Raw genomic sequence first — 16,294 nt, 5'->3', positions numbered from 1 at the left:
CAGCACCAGCATAAGTGCACTCGTCTCTTCTCCTCTCCAGTAAAATATTATACAATTTTGGTCCAAAAATATATATAATTTGAAATATATACAATTTGGGCCGAGGTCCAAACCAGCCCAATCTGCGAACCCAATCCGACCCAAACCGCGAATCTAACCCAACCCAACACGAGGTCCAAACCGACCAAAGATGGTCGGTTCGGTAGGTTTTTGGATTGCATATGGAGTTCAGTTCGGTTTGGTTATCTACCCAATTCAAACCAAATTGGTCAATTCGGTTTAAAAAAAACCCATAAAACCGAACCACCCGCACCGAGCCCACCCTTAGTTGACACCAAACAATGTACATACATGAAATTTTTCAGCCTCCAAACCCAAGGCCCCAAGGAATAAAAGTTGCAGGATAAATATTTCATGCAGGATAAATATTTCACTATAAACAGGAACATTTCAAAACTTTTACTGATAGAATTTCATCACTCTAAATGTGATGCAACTACTACATTTCATTAACACACCTCCAGAATACTAACACTAAACTAGGTTGCTCCCCTTTAATATACAAAAAGAGGTTAGAATTCTCAAAGCAACACAGCACCTCTTCTAAATCCAAATATTTTTCTATTACCACAGATGAGAAATTTAACCAAAAAGAAGGAAGAAAAAAGAATGGAAACTTGAGATAATCCACCATTGATAGATACAAGCACCATATAATAGAAGTAGCTTCTCAACATTCCAAGTGTAAATTGTAGGTTATAAAATCATGGGGGGAAAAAGTCTCAAAGCAATAAAATAATTAAATAAATAAAAGCATCCAATTTCTTTTCATTTTTCATATCAACCATAAATAAATTTATCGAATTGACCTTTAACCATTAAATTTAACAAAATAAATTAGGCGAAGATGATGATTTTGAGGGGTCAATAATATTGTATCGAAATTGAGAGGGATTTACATTATTTTCCCATAATATATATTATAATAATATAATATCCCGACTAGCATTCATTTCTGTGTGACACACGACATGTGTAATCATAATAGATAATTTTAAAAATACTTTATAATAATTAAATATCTTTAAAAACTTATTTAAAAGTTTTAATGTTAATAAATATATTTGAATTTTTTTTTTGAATCTATACAATAAAAGTTTGTTAATAACTATAATTTGACTTCTATATATAATATTGTTCAATTATGGAATTCAAATTCAAAAATATTTACCTATATAATTTTTTTCATGTGTGAAATTTTTCTATCTAATTTTTTCCATCTATGGAATTTAAATTTAAATTCAAATACATTTATATAATTTAATTCAATTCAAATGTATTTAAATAACATTTTTCATTTATAGAATTTAAATTCAAATTCTAATGTATTTTTTGATTCATTGTAAATAATTAATTTCTATATATTAAATACTCATAATGTAATTTAATAATACTAATAATAATTATTATTATTGTTATTATTGTTATTATTATTATTTATTTTATAAATACATTTTTACCTTATAAGGTAAATTATTTATGGAATTCAAATTAAAAAATGTTTATCTATTTAATTTTTTCTAATTTTAAAATTCAAATTCAAACGTATTTATATAATTTAATTCAAATTCAAATTTATTTATGTAATATTTCCATATATAGAATTCAAATTCAAATGTAAATGTAATTTTTTATTCTTTCCAAATAACTAATTTTCCTATGTTAAATTTTTATAATATAATTTAATTATATTTATTATTATTATTATAACCTAACTAATAATAATTTAGATTTAAAAAGAGGTGTATATACATACTATATGTGTCAAGTGGTTCATTATGATATAGATCATAATCAAATTATATATAACATATAATGTGTTGTATGTATTTTATTTTAATATTATATATAATTTGATTATGACCTATATTTAATGTGTATGATAATATTCATTATAATAAAATTTTCTTTATATATATATATATAATATTATAAATATATTTATTATTTATTTAAAATTTGTTTCAAAACAAAAATTGATTTCATATATATTTGGATACAACCATAAAAGATAATAAAATTTATACTTTCTCAATTAATTATATAATATTATAACAATAAAAATATATATTTTTGAATACAACAAATAAAGGTAAAAAATTTCATGTTGTTTTATTTGGTACTGATTAATATTTTAATAAAATCATAAATAATAAAAAGAAGATGATTTTTTTTTTTAACTATTATATCTTGAAAATAATATTTCAAATTTTTTCCACTAATAAAATAATACATTATTTATGTAATTTTTTCATGAAAAAATTATATATATCTTTATTATTTTTCATATAATGCTTACGTAAATAACTACAAATAATCTTATCATAGTGCAGTTTATATAAAATATTATATATATATATATATATATATATGTACATATTATTGTGATATAAAATACCAATTGATTTACTTTATGAAATGTCTATAATCAAATATTCATTTCATAATTTTACAATTAATTTTGCCAAAATTAAATAAAATCAAATATATACAATATTAAACTATTTTCTATATTAAATATCCACAATCTAATATTTACTCCATTGTTTTCACAATCAATTTTACCAAAACTAAATAAAATCAAATATAAACAATAAGAATCAATTTTCTATATAAAATATTCAAAATCAGATATTCATTTCATTAATTTCACAGTTAATTTTATCAAAAATAAATAAAATCAAATATATCCATATTTGATATGATAAAATCCCATCATGATTGTTTGACAACCGAGTAATAATTAATGAATTTTTTTTTTTTTATGTTTTGGGAGGGAAACTTAAGTATTCATATTAACCACGTATCAGAATATATATATATATATATATATATATATTGTTATCAATATTAATAAAAAATTGGTTATTTTAATTTTTTTTCAAAACAAAATTTGATTTTCCATATTTTTGAGTACAACTATAAAAATAAAAAATCTCATACTTTTTCAATTAATAATATAATATTATAATATAATAATAAAAATATATATTAATTGGTAAATAATATAAGATCAAATAATTTATTTTGAATATAAATTTTATTTAGCTATGTTTAACAATTATTATTTATGATATTATATCTTTTTATATCCAAATATAAACATATATTTATTAATTTTCATATATCCATATTTATATATGTAAAACTATTTAAAATATGTTTAATTAAGGAAACAATATATGTGCAAATATATTTTATGATATTATAAAAATAAATCTTATTTTCCTATATTTAACAATTATTATTTATAATACTATATTTTTATATCCAAATAAAAAGATATCTTTATTAATTTCTATATAACCATATTTATCTATGTAAAAATATTTTAAAAATGTTTAATTAAGCAAACAATATCTATACAAATACATTTTATGTCATAAAATTATTATAATAATAAAAATATATATTTTTGTTCCTTCATTCTATATATAAAAATAAAAAACATATATAATATTATAATAATAATATTTATAATAAAAGATTGAGTTTGCAATTTTGTAAGTATAATAATCTATCACTTTTTATTGTATTTAATATATGGTTATCGATATTTTTAGAAAAGTAATTTTGAAGGGAAATTATAATGATAATATGCTGAAACGTAACACTCAATCTTCTTCTTTTATATATTATTAACATCTATCCTTATGCGATGCACGGCATATGTAACCATAATAAATAGATTTTAAAAATAATTTGTAACAATTAGTTATACTTGAAAACTTATTTACAAATTTTATTGTTGATAAATATATTTGGATTGTTCTTTTTTTTTTTTTTCAATCTATACTATAAAAATTTGTTAATAACAATAAATTTGATCTCTATATATAATACTATTTAATTATAGAATTCAAAGTAAAAAATGTTTACCTATCTATTTGTTTCCATATATAGAATTTTACTATCCCATTTTTCCATTTGTGAAATTTAAATTTAAATTTAAATGTATTTATATAATTTAATTTAAATTCAAATGTTTTCTATTTATAGAATTTGAATTCAAATTCAAATATATTTTTTGATTCCTTGCAAATAATTAATTTCCATATATTAAATACTCATAACGTAATTTAATGATTTATTTATTTATTATTATTTATCCTATATACACATTTTTACCTTATACGATAAATTGTTTATGAAATTTAAATTATAAAATATTTACCTATTTAATTTTTTTATCTATAAAATTCAAATTCAAATTTAAATGAATTAATGTAAATCTTATTTTACTATGTTTAACAATTATTATGTATGATATTATATTTTTTTATATAAAAAAGATATATTTATTAATTTCCATATAACTATATTTGTATATGTAAAATATTTAAAATATGCTTAATTAAGGAAACTATATATATGTAAATACATTTTACGTATTTAACTTATTTGGTAAATAAAATATTTTATTTATTTAAAATTTATTTGAAAACAAAAATTGATTTTATATATAATTGGGTACAACTATAAAATATAAAATATTAAACAAATAAATAAATAAAATAAAACTAAAATAGAAAAGATGATTTTGGAGATAATTTGAAAAAAAAAGTATGCTGACGTGGTACAAAGTTTTCTTCTTTTATATATTATGTAGATATAAATATATATATATATATATATATATATATATATTTTATCATTATCCAATATCCAAATATTTACTTATATATATATATATATATATGGTATGTCCATTCTAATTATTGTAAAAATTTATTGCAATACAATTTAATAAGTCAACAAACAAATTTGTAATTTTACACCTTACAGTATTTTGTTAATACAAGTTGCCAAAGACTTTATTGATTTTTTCTTTAACACAATAGAAGTTAATTCTTTATTTAGTATATTTATAGTTGATTCTTTTAAAATCTAAGATGGTATTTGATATGTAAAATGGAAGGGAGAATGAAATGAAATAGAAAGAGGAATGAGAATAGAATTCCAATGCTGGTATGGGCCATGGAATTATCAATTGAATCATAGAAATAATTATCTTGATAAAAATTTTCTTACACTATATTATTAATTTTTTTACCAAAATCATAGAAAAAAATTGCAGATAAACTAATCCGAGAGACTATATTGAAGATGAAAAACTCAAAATCCAATAAAACAATTTTCTCCCTTTTGGATTTATTCTTGTTTTTGTAGAAAAATTGAAAAAAAAAAAAAAAAAAAAGAAAGTTGAAAAAGCAACTGATTGAAGGGGACCAAAGGAGCAAACTGATAAATGAATATGATTGTAGGCTCAAGCCTTTTTAATTATTGCACATCAAAATAAATATTAGAAGAGATTGTTGAAAATAATTGGGATTTGAGAATTAAAACTATAGTATAATGTATCAATTTAATTAAAAGAGAATTAAGGATAATAAAATGTGATGTGTATTAAATTAAATTTATAAGTAAATTAAATATAAATAATTGAGAAAAATAGTAAAAATTAAAATAAAAATTAATGTTTGTGCATCTAAATTTATCGTATGAATGGAACCATACCTCGTTGTATCAGCAAAACGGTGGAATAGACCAGATACTAGAGTTCTCATTCCACCAATGTTTGATCCAACCATACAAAGAGCGTCCTGGGCCTAACTTGTGGTAAAGTTTGGTTGGATAATCTTTATCCTGTGTCATATGTTTGGGTCACCAAGCCCAAATTAAGCCCAACTGGATTTGGGAAAGGTTAATTACAAGTCTACATCTCAAATATTATCTATTTGCATAATAAAGAAATCTTATTAATTGAACAAAATGGACTTTGCCAAATACCATAACCAAAAGATTAAATTTCCTTTAGCAGATCTACAAACTATTGCTCTATTGCCTGTTATTTCATGAAGAAATTAAAAAATGGACTTTGTAGATGTCTATTGAAAACTGGATAGAGAAGTAAAATACTATCATATGGTCTGCCTTTCTTTTTTTCTTTCTTTGAAATGGACTATTATTATTGTTGATGAATCATTAGCAAACATTGAAGTCATCCAATTTCTTACATAGAAGCACTGGAAGCTTCGTGACCTTCTGAAAGAAGCATCCATATAATGGGCCTGCACGGCCTAATGTTGAGCGAGAAAAGTTTGGTTGTGCTTAGGTCATCAAGCCCAACAAAAATTAGGGAAGATCAACTGTATATCAGAGTCAAGATTCAGCTGTGGCTCCCACATGGAACTCAAATGATGTGGCCGTTTTCTATTAGCATATCATCAACACCCAGCTGACTTAACGAACATCCACGTAAGAGATCTTTGAAAGATTTAACAAAGACTTGCTGTAGCATATATTAATCTCCACTCTTTGTCCCCAAAGGGGCAGTGGAAACGAAAAAGCTCCATAGCCGAAAACCTTTTCGTAAATTCATTGTTGCTGGGCTTGAGCTTTTGTTCTATTGCTGATTTCTAACGTTGGCCCAAAAAAAAAAACAAAAAAATGGCGACATTCTTTCAGAGACTCGCTAAAGCTACTGCCGTAGCATTCGCCAATGCAGTTGGGAGCCAACCCCAAGTCCGGTTATAGAATTCCTTTCAGAGCACTTGCAGCAGTTTCTGGTGGAATCTCTTATCTATACTATGTTTCCTCACCTGATATGGTAATTTTTGCCTGCTGATTTTATCTGGATTTTTCTTCTTTTTCATTGTTTGAGGCAAGGTAGGGTAGTTCCATAACTGAAATGATTTGTTGATGATTGAGAAAAGTGATTGTAAGTCGGGTTTGTGGCTTGCCCATTTGGGTTTCTTGGATAATGGGTGTTTATTTTTCTCGATTTTAATGTATGAAGAAAAAATGAGTATGTTCGTGCTGATTTTATTTTATTTTTTTTAAGTTTTGCTACAGATGACTATTTTGAAGCTCAATACTTGTTTGATTACTGGTACATTGCGCTTTAGGTTGTTGGGAGTGCTGGGTTTGTTTTTAGATTTTATCGTTAATAAAATCTTACCACTTGAGAAGAAATAGGAGGACCCAGAAAGAAATTATTGAAGTAAATTAATCCCGTGTGCATTACATTGGTTTTGAAAATGCTTTTCCTATTTCGAAAAAAATCTGCTTCTTATACTTTGCATGCAACATTTTGACCTAAGTATATAATTTTGCTTTTTTCATTAGATGAAAAACTTTTTCTTTGCTCATGTCATGATTTAATCTGGAATTGGTGTAGTTTTCTACTTGGTTACTTGATATAATTGTTGTTGAAGCGACCCTTGCTTTAAGACACTGAATAATTTATACTTCGTATCTAAATGTTGGGTAGTTGTTGCATGAGTGGTTGGTTGATATAGGACATTGTTACAGATGCCCAAACAAAATATTCATGCAATAATGTGTCACAACTGTGAAAAGGCATTCAGATATGATCAATAGCACCATTGACTAACCAACCTTTTCAAGTTTTTGGCAGGATATCCGAATATAATTTTAAAGCTTCAGAAGTTAGTTCAGTCACCAAAGTAACTAATATTCTATATTACTCATAATGTAGATTTTCATTTGATCACACCGCCAAGTTGGGTTTAGGTATTGTTTCATGCCTCCTTACAAGGTATACTCTTCTGTTTTTGTTAGTAATGTTGTTCTCAAATTCCTAGTTGCAAGGAGTCTATACCATTATTCTCTGTTTATGGTTGTTCTAGTAACTGCAGGGCTCCACTGGGACAAGTTGCTGAAGGGAAGCCTAAATATATTGTGTGTCCGTATGTCTCTTTCTTCGAATGCACATGCGCTTTCTTGAAGTAGTTTTTCTCATTTTTGTACTGGATTGTTTGAAATTGTAAATCATCAGAAGTTTAGTATTTTTTTTTTTTTTTTTTGGCTCATATATGTGGAGGTTTATGTTTATCCTTCTAACTGCATATTCATTTTTTATTAATTTTATCTTCATGCATGTTCTATGTTCTTTCATTATAAAGTTATTGGTTACTGATTCCACTACAATATATAACTTGAATCTTTAAGTCGAGATTATGATTTTACTAAACAAGTTGTTGATTGTTCTCCCCCTCAATGTCACTTTGTGGAACAATTTTTTTGTTTGCATATACAGGTACGCTACAATATCAGATCCAGATGCGAAGGGATATTTTGACCTATTAATTAAGGTATGCGCGTGGTGATGCACTTAACAAGTCCAGTTGTTAAGATTATTTCTTTCGAAGAATTCATATCTATTACGCTGCTTGCAGGTGTACCCAGAAGGTAAAATGAGTCAGCATCTTGCAAGCTTAAAACCAGGCGATGTGGTTGAAGTGAAGGGGTAGATTTCCCATCCTGAATTATTCGCTGAGGATATATGTGCTGAATCATCTTCATTTTCTGGTCCTATATCAATTGATTAAGGGGTGGATAAATCATAGGTCTAATGCTGTTTGGGTTTGGTAACTTTAGTTTTAAGGATCGAATACACAGGCTTAAAACAATAAATAGGGGTTGTATATGTGTTTTTCAAAGCAGTTTTGATGCATATAACTATATGATGCATCTGGGAGCCTACTAAAGTGGGAGATTTATCATTAATCTATTTAACTTGTTTTAAATAGATTCAGAACGGTAATCCTTTGGATGAGTATCTGGTATTCTCCAAGAAATCTTGTGTTTCCTTAAGTCCTGCCAGCCATGAAAAAGCATCATAGGAATAGTCTTGTGATGATTCTCAATGGGCTCTTCCTTGCTGCTATCTGCTTATTAATACTATGTAATCTTTGACCCTGTTAGAAACTGAGTTATTCATTGTCTTGATTGCAGATGAGGGTCATTTTTTGTGGGCATGGTGTGCTGAAAGTTAACAACGTCCATAGTACTGCATCTCAGATTGTCATAGAGACAATGTAATTGGATTTATTTTAATTTTGCAAAACCAATTGACAAATCTGGCACAGAAAGCTTTTTGGATATTCTCCCATGTAAAGTGGAAAATTTTCAGGTTTGTTTCCTGGATGTCAATTATGGATTGCATTTTTTCCCTGTGGATAATAATTTTACTGTTTTAAGAAAATATTTTTGTTTGTTATCATGTTGGGTCTGTTATTGACTAGCAAATTAAGCTTAAATTTTCTTTTTAAGTTGGCAGTTGTCAATTTACGTTGTAAAAATAAACTAAGAGAATCATTTATGGGGGAATTGTTATGCTTAGTCAATCAAATAGTTTTGATGATCATTTTATTTGTGAATTTGATGAGGTTGTGGATGTGATGCTTCTGAAATATGATTTTCTTTGTCAGATTACTGACTTGCTTGGGAATATCACAAGTGTGACGGTCCGCACCTTTGGAATGGCCTAGTGGCATTTTCGTAAATATTTGAAGGTCGGGATATTCGATCCCGGGCCGTGGGAAGTTCTTAAGAATGTCACTAGGATGGTGCATATCGAATGGCAAGCCAAGATGTGAAGGTTTGCTAGAGAAAACCCCATTATGATTCCTCGCACAAAGTGATATCTATGGGTGCCAGAAAGGAAATGGCTCAATAAGCTTTTTAGGGGGGTGGTCCGTGTCTGGCTCTCCACGGCCCCCGGCTCCGGCTTCGAGCTTGGGCTAAGCGAGCCTCCCATGGGCGACGGCAAGCCATGGGGCGGACATAAAGTGCCACGGAGGTGGTCTTATGTCTCCGAGGGACAGGGAGTCCCGAGGACAGTACCGGTAGGCGCTACGAGCTGGTATTGCGCGTCACTCCTGTGTCAGAGGCTAAGTGTAGCATTCGCTATGCCGTTTTCTATCGGCTATGCCAAGAACACACGTAGGCCTTTGTTACAAGGCTGTGGCAAATGTGCTAGTGAGCGGGGGCTCGGGTTCTGCCTCGCTCACGAGGGTTGGAAGTTAAATAGGCACGGACGGGGCGACACCGTGCCATCGGGTGACATTCGTATATGGGCTTCCAATCTTGTGTTGCTACCCTGGGTGGCATGTTGACACGATGCTGGTGTGCATGCCCTAGGGTCGGATGCTATTCGAGATGTACATGGACCAAGGCCCGAGTGAAGAGATGGGTTGCTGGCTAGATCTTGGCACAAGATTGAGTAACAAGCTACCGAGTGGGCGCGAGGCCATCGGGCTAGCTTGCTGAGCGACATGAGCCATGATGGCTATGGGAACCACATGAGCATACAATTGGTATCAGATGGGTCGATATATGAACTCGGATAGTGAAAACGCTGGCCATGACTAGAGAGTCTTGGCGCCGCACGGTCTATTTCCGCTGCGTAAAATGTAGGACCGTGACAACAAGCATGTGTTGAAGCCAAAACACTAAATGCTAACTGATGATGAGAAGCAGAAACTTGTAAAGAAAAACAGCATAGACGAAATGCAGGTTATTATTGATTTAACTAGAGACTGCAAATGTGCAATTGGATAGGATATATATATATATATATATTTTTTTTTTTTTCCCTTCTTTTAATGAAATAATTTATTTTAATTTCTCTCAAAAATTAGTTTTCTCATTTATATATAAGCATAATGTATGGTATAGCAAAATGTCAAAACTCAGATGTATATACTTGGACTCCACGGATTAAGTGATGTCTTTCTAAACAAATTAGAGATAGTCAATAGAAACACATGCCATAAGGTTAGGTGGACATGCATATATTTTGCAATAGCTTTCAAGTGGAGTACTTGTAGGGGACTCAATGTTTTTCATGGAAATCATGCTGCAGCTTCTTAGAAAATGAAGTTGCTAGATGACATTAGAGGTTGTAACTATGAGTGGAGTCTTTTGCCATCATTTAAGCACAATTGTAAATCTATAATGGCATTCCACTGAGCATGATCAATTGTTAAATATGGTAGCTGGACATAAGTTAAATCTATAGTTCGTTTTATTTTTTTCATCATAGTGGGAAATCTAACTATATTTTCTTGTAGTAAAATATAGGGCTGAATGATACTACATTTGGATTTATTATTAAAGTGTAGTAATATTTTCTGAAGGTTTTAATTAGATCTGGATAAAACAATATATCTGCGTACAGTTGAGTGGCAATTGTGCACATGCAAAGTCTAATTGTTTATTGTGTAACTAAATTTAGTTTGGCAAATTTTTGTTGTTAAATTAATTGCTAAAACGACAATTATACTTGTATTTCTTTTTCTTATTTAAATTCCATATTATTATTGTTTGGTGTTTTTTTCTTCTATATGATATTTGACAAGCTTTCATAAGAATTTCCAATATTTAGAATCAATAGCATAACTATAGATGCACACGCAAATAGAGATACACAAGATCATGTACCCCGCCCTCCGGTGGCTTAAAACTTGCAACACTTGCACCAAGCAAATAATGAGGATTGTACGACATGTATCCATGTCTGCTTCATCTTCACTTTGGCTTGAAAAGGTGGTTGAATTAGTCTATATCTTGTCATTGGTATTTAACTATGTTTAAGTTAGGTTTCTATAGTTGAGAGAAAATTGAAAGTAGTATAAGTGGCAGCTAAAATTTCTGCTGATCCCATATGCCATACAAAAGGAAAAGTGCTTTATAGTTAACTAGCCGGTTGTGTAGGCAAAAAGTACATGTATTGTATCAGACATTTTTACTGAAAATATAATTCTTAAATGTACATTAAGTGGTACTTTCTAATTGTTTCATTGACTAATACCAAGGGATAGTCAGTAATATTTAAGGGATTATTTGATTATAATTAAGTTCCCGAAAACTTTTTTTTTGGGTCTAATTTGGATTTTAAAAATGCTATTTCTATTTCTAATTTATGAAAAATGTTGCATTTGAAAATGAATGAATTATTCATAATGGCATGCAATATTGTGGTTTATTTGTGATGACATAATTAAATATCATGTGAGATAGGACTTGTGATACTAAATTTGTGAAAAACTTATGACTGATACCATATTCTTTTGATCTTCCTGTCTGATTTTAATTAAATTTTTTTTTTATATTTTTTTGTTCAGAAATATGTATGATTTTATCAATTGGATCAATAGTAGAAATTGAAAGTCAGCAAATATAAACGTGTAATCACACTTCAGGAATATTTGTTATTCAACTAATTAAATAGATCTATTATATATTTCTCTTGAATTCACTTCAGGAAACACACCTATCTTTAGCCCTAAAAAAATATGCAGTTTAACATTTTTATTACTGATGTATATTTTTCACTGTTGGCCAGGCAAGTTCAAAATAATAAATTTGCCCTCGTAAAAATACAAAACTTTAAACCCACAGAGGGGAAATTATACATATATATATATATAAGTTATTAATGAAAACATAAAAATTAAACAATCAAAATTTATTTGTTCTGTAGTTTATTTGTAAAGCATAAATAAAATTTGGTCTAAAAATATAAATTACAAAAATTAAAATAAAATACTAAACCATAAAATTATTAAACCAAAAAATAAAACATTTTCTATAACAAATTCTGCAACGCTATATATAAATATTTAAGAAATTATTTCAATCGCATGCAAAACACGTGGTGAAAATGTAGTGTATATATATATAGAAGTAGGGAAAGATACCGATGCATAGACTTCAATAGAAACATTTCTTAGGTAGGAAGCATATATGTGTGTAACACGCATACGGTAGACAGAGCAAGTCCAAAGTTTGAGCATTGAGGTGAAAAGCCTTGCCCCTCCAAAAAATAAAAAAATAAAAAATAAAAAATAAAAATAAAAAACAAAATACTGTACAAGCTAGCTGGGAACTAATTTGTTCGTGCTAAGGGTCTCAAACAAGGTAATAAGGTCATCTTCTCCAACCATGCCGACCCAGCTAAAGATGTTGAAATCCTGGAGTAAACTAGGATTTTAGACCACTTTGGTTTGTCGAATTCCTACCTTAATTTTTCTTTGATCCAAGTTTATGTTATTTTTTTCATTTTTTTTCTTATTTTCTTAATATATATATATATATATACACACACACACACACATATACATGTATAAAAGCATATGCCAATTTGGTTGGTCGTTTGAGTGAAAGAATGGCTTTTTTTATTTTTTATTTTTTTTATTTTTTAAAATTCAGATGGCCGTTAGCTTTTGATTTTCAAACTTGTTAAATCCAGCGTTTTATTTAAATGAAAATTTTGTTTTATTTTTCCACAAAGACATTTATAAAAAAAAATTCCTCTTCTTGATTTAACAACCCCCCCCCCCCCCCCCAAAAAAAAAAAAAAAAAAGAAAAAAAGCACTCACCTCTCGCATACTCTCAGTTTTCATTTTGCAGCTTTGAGCTTGGATTTTTTAATGGCAATCGAATCTTGGCATGTTCAGATCCCTAACCTGATACTTCCATTTTAGCTTAACATGAATTTTCAGACTTCCTACCTCACTTTCTTTCGCTCACCCTTTTTTTTTTTTTTAATTTTTTTATTAATATTATTATTGATTTTGGCCATCTTTTTTATTCACATTGCTGTTTTTCCGGATTATTTTTTTTGTTAAATTTATCCATTTATAATTGGAATTCTTCAACGTGGGTCTTCTCAACTTCTTTACCACACTATAACTGGGCAACATATATGAGCCAAAAATAATCTTATCCTTTCATTCTTTCTTTTTCTGTCAATATTTCTCGTACTAATCCTATATGGTATCTATATAACAATCGAGCTCGCTAGCTTATTAATATATATAGACATATATATTAGTAATTTTCTGATTTAGAAATCCTTAATAAATTTTTATTCGGAACAACACAACCAAGTATGGTTATATGCATAAATAAAAACACATGTCTAGGAATTAGACGAAAATTCGTTCAAAATTTTTGGATCAAAGAATTATTTCATATAATATATATATATATATATATAATATTATATACATGTATGTAACTTCTTGCGGAGCGAAGGGGGTTTCTGTCGAAGTTCGTTCTCTCAGCAAATTAATCTGTCGTGCTGGTTGGCTGGAATTATAACTCGAAGACACGTCAGCTTACAAGATTCACATGACGTCTTAGTAATTCTGTTAATCTACTGTAATACATGAAGTTGTTTATCAAACTTGGCTATAAATTTATATCTTTGATTACCAGATCAGTTTTAAGCAAGAATTCAGTTTAATACAATAAATTTACATATTTTATCTCGCTGTCCTTCCCTTCTCGTTTATTAGTTTTCATGCTTTAACTGGGCTAAGTATTTTCTATTCTTCAGCTTCAAATATGAGGATAGGTGGCTTTCAAGGTTTGTTAGACTTGTATCATGGTAAATTTCAATCTCTTTTTTTTTTTTTTTTTTTTTTTTTTTTTGGGAAGTACTTTTGAAGATTTACAGAATTTGACTATTTGCATGAACATCTACATATACGTGAAACTTTTTGAATTTATCAAATTTCGGTGAATTTTTTTTCTCTGAAAAAGTGAGTAGTACAGGCTTAATTTGATTGATTGTTTGTTTTATGAATTATGATTATTTTTAAATTAGTGAAACTAGTTTCCTTCCTGGGCTTTCCCTAAAACGGTCCCCTTAATATGTTTTAAGGTAAAATCCCCCCATGAAGTACTTGTGTTCCGTTTCACAAGGGAAAAACTGAGATTTGCTAGTTCCTCCTTTTTAAAATATATATATATATATATATATCATGAAAATTAATAAATAATAAATAAATAAAGGGCTATGGCAGAGGAAAGATAGTGAGGCTAGCTGGTTAGCTCTTGAGGAAGATGGTATATTCTGCCTGCAGAAACTAAGTGTAACATTCCGTTCCAAATTATATCAAAATTTTTACACGTTGATCGGATTTGACCGTCGTTGACCGAGAGGATCTAACTTTAACTTTTTGATTCGGATAAAATTCGAGGTTGACCAAGATACTGTTGTAAAGTACGCATCAACGTAAGTCCGTAGACTATAGCACGTAAAAAGCAGAGCTATGGTTTGAAAGTTATGAGCAAAATAAGTTGAGGCTATAACTATTTGAAGGTGTCAGAGTTAACTTTTTATTCTTATAGAATTGAGCTTTAACTCATGTATAATTGTGAAATATTCGTCGATACGAGTTTGTAGACTAGCGGCACGTCTAATTTGGACATATTATTGGAAAGTTACAAACCTGTGAAATTTTTCCGAAACACCTATCACTATTTGTCAATCTGCGAGTGTGCATTAACAATGATACCACATGTAACATTATAAAAGGTGTCATATGTCACGACAAAAAAAATATCACAATTAAATATTATATTATTTTTATTATTTTTATTTTATATTATATTATTATTTTAATATTATTTTATATATTTATATATTTATTTTCTTTTTCTTTTGGGGCACGTGGGGAAAACAACCCCCTTCTTCTTCCTTTTTCTCCTTCTTCTTCTTCCTTCTTCCTTCTTCTTCCTCTCTCCCACCCGTCGGTCTCTCTCTCTGTCTGCATCTTTTCCGGCCACACGCGCCAGGTGATGGGATGGGCCACGGCTAGGCGAGCCCGATTGTCGAATCTCTGGCCGGTTGGCCAACGGATGCGCTGGGCGTCCTCCCTGTTGGCCGGTTTTTTGGCAGCTACGGGTCATGTGATGGGTCCTTTTCCACAAATTTGGGCTCCCTGAGTCCGTTTCCAAGCTCGGATTGGCTCAAATCTTGCTTATTCGTGAGATATGACAAGAGCCCCTTTCGGTAGAAACTTCACGGTAGGATTTTGGCGACCTTCGGTGGCAGTTGGACTAATTGAAGGTATATTCTTGATGTTCTTACCATAAGCTTCAATTTTGTACTTAGAATGTAAATTATAGTTGAATATTTAGAAAGTTGCCATTGATGGAGCTAGGATTTATGTTTATGTTGAAATTGGACAGAAATTGAACAAGTTTCTACTAATTGTTGTTATATTTTAAGTTATTGATGATTGTTGGGAGTTAAAGAAATGACCAATTTGAATTAATTGTCAAGATACTGAAAAATTCCAAATTTGCAGTTCAGGCCCTACGAGTTCATCTTGTATTTTATCAAATTAGGGTGGACAATATTGATAATATTATGCAGAAAGGGTAAAAGGATTGTTATAGATTTTTTTGTGAGGTTACTTGATATGTCGATTAGAATTATTATATGAAAATTATAGCTAGCATGTGTACTGATTGATATATATATATATATATACACCCAAAGCTCTACCAATATATAATACATGCATGACTGTTGAGTCATTGTTGAAATGTTAGGTAAATTAGAATGCTACCCATGAATTCAAAAATGTGCATGTATTTTATTATACGATTTAAATGAGATTATGCGCA

At 29.1% G+C, this 16,294-nt stretch overlaps 1 long non-coding RNA gene across 8 annotated transcripts; it reads left to right on the top strand.

Annotated features, from left to right (window-relative positions):
* The first annotated feature begins 6,359 nt into the window (after window positions 1–6,359).
* LOC132800367 (uncharacterized) lies at window positions 6,360–10,458 on the top strand. 8 transcript variants are annotated; one of them, XR_009635431.1, is made up of 6 exons: window positions 6,364–7,621; window positions 7,722–7,772; window positions 8,123–8,177; window positions 8,262–8,332; window positions 8,821–8,998; window positions 9,297–10,458. It is a non-coding gene; the product is annotated as an uncharacterized LOC132800367 (long non-coding RNA). The 8 variants fall into 8 exon arrangements; XR_009635429.1 differs by having other exon boundaries at window positions 6,360–6,670; window positions 7,481–8,177; XR_009635428.1 differs by having other exon boundaries at window positions 6,360–6,670; window positions 7,471–8,177.
* The last annotated feature ends 5,836 nt before the right edge of the window (window positions 10,459–16,294 follow it).

The sequence above is a fragment of the Ziziphus jujuba genome, chromosome 1 (assembly GCF_031755915.1).
Source record: "Ziziphus jujuba cultivar Dongzao chromosome 1, ASM3175591v1".
NCBI lineage: Eukaryota > Viridiplantae > Streptophyta > Magnoliopsida > Rosales > Rhamnaceae > Ziziphus > Ziziphus jujuba.
Note: the sequence above shows the minus strand (reverse complement) of the source record. Positions and strands in the feature narration are given on the sequence as shown.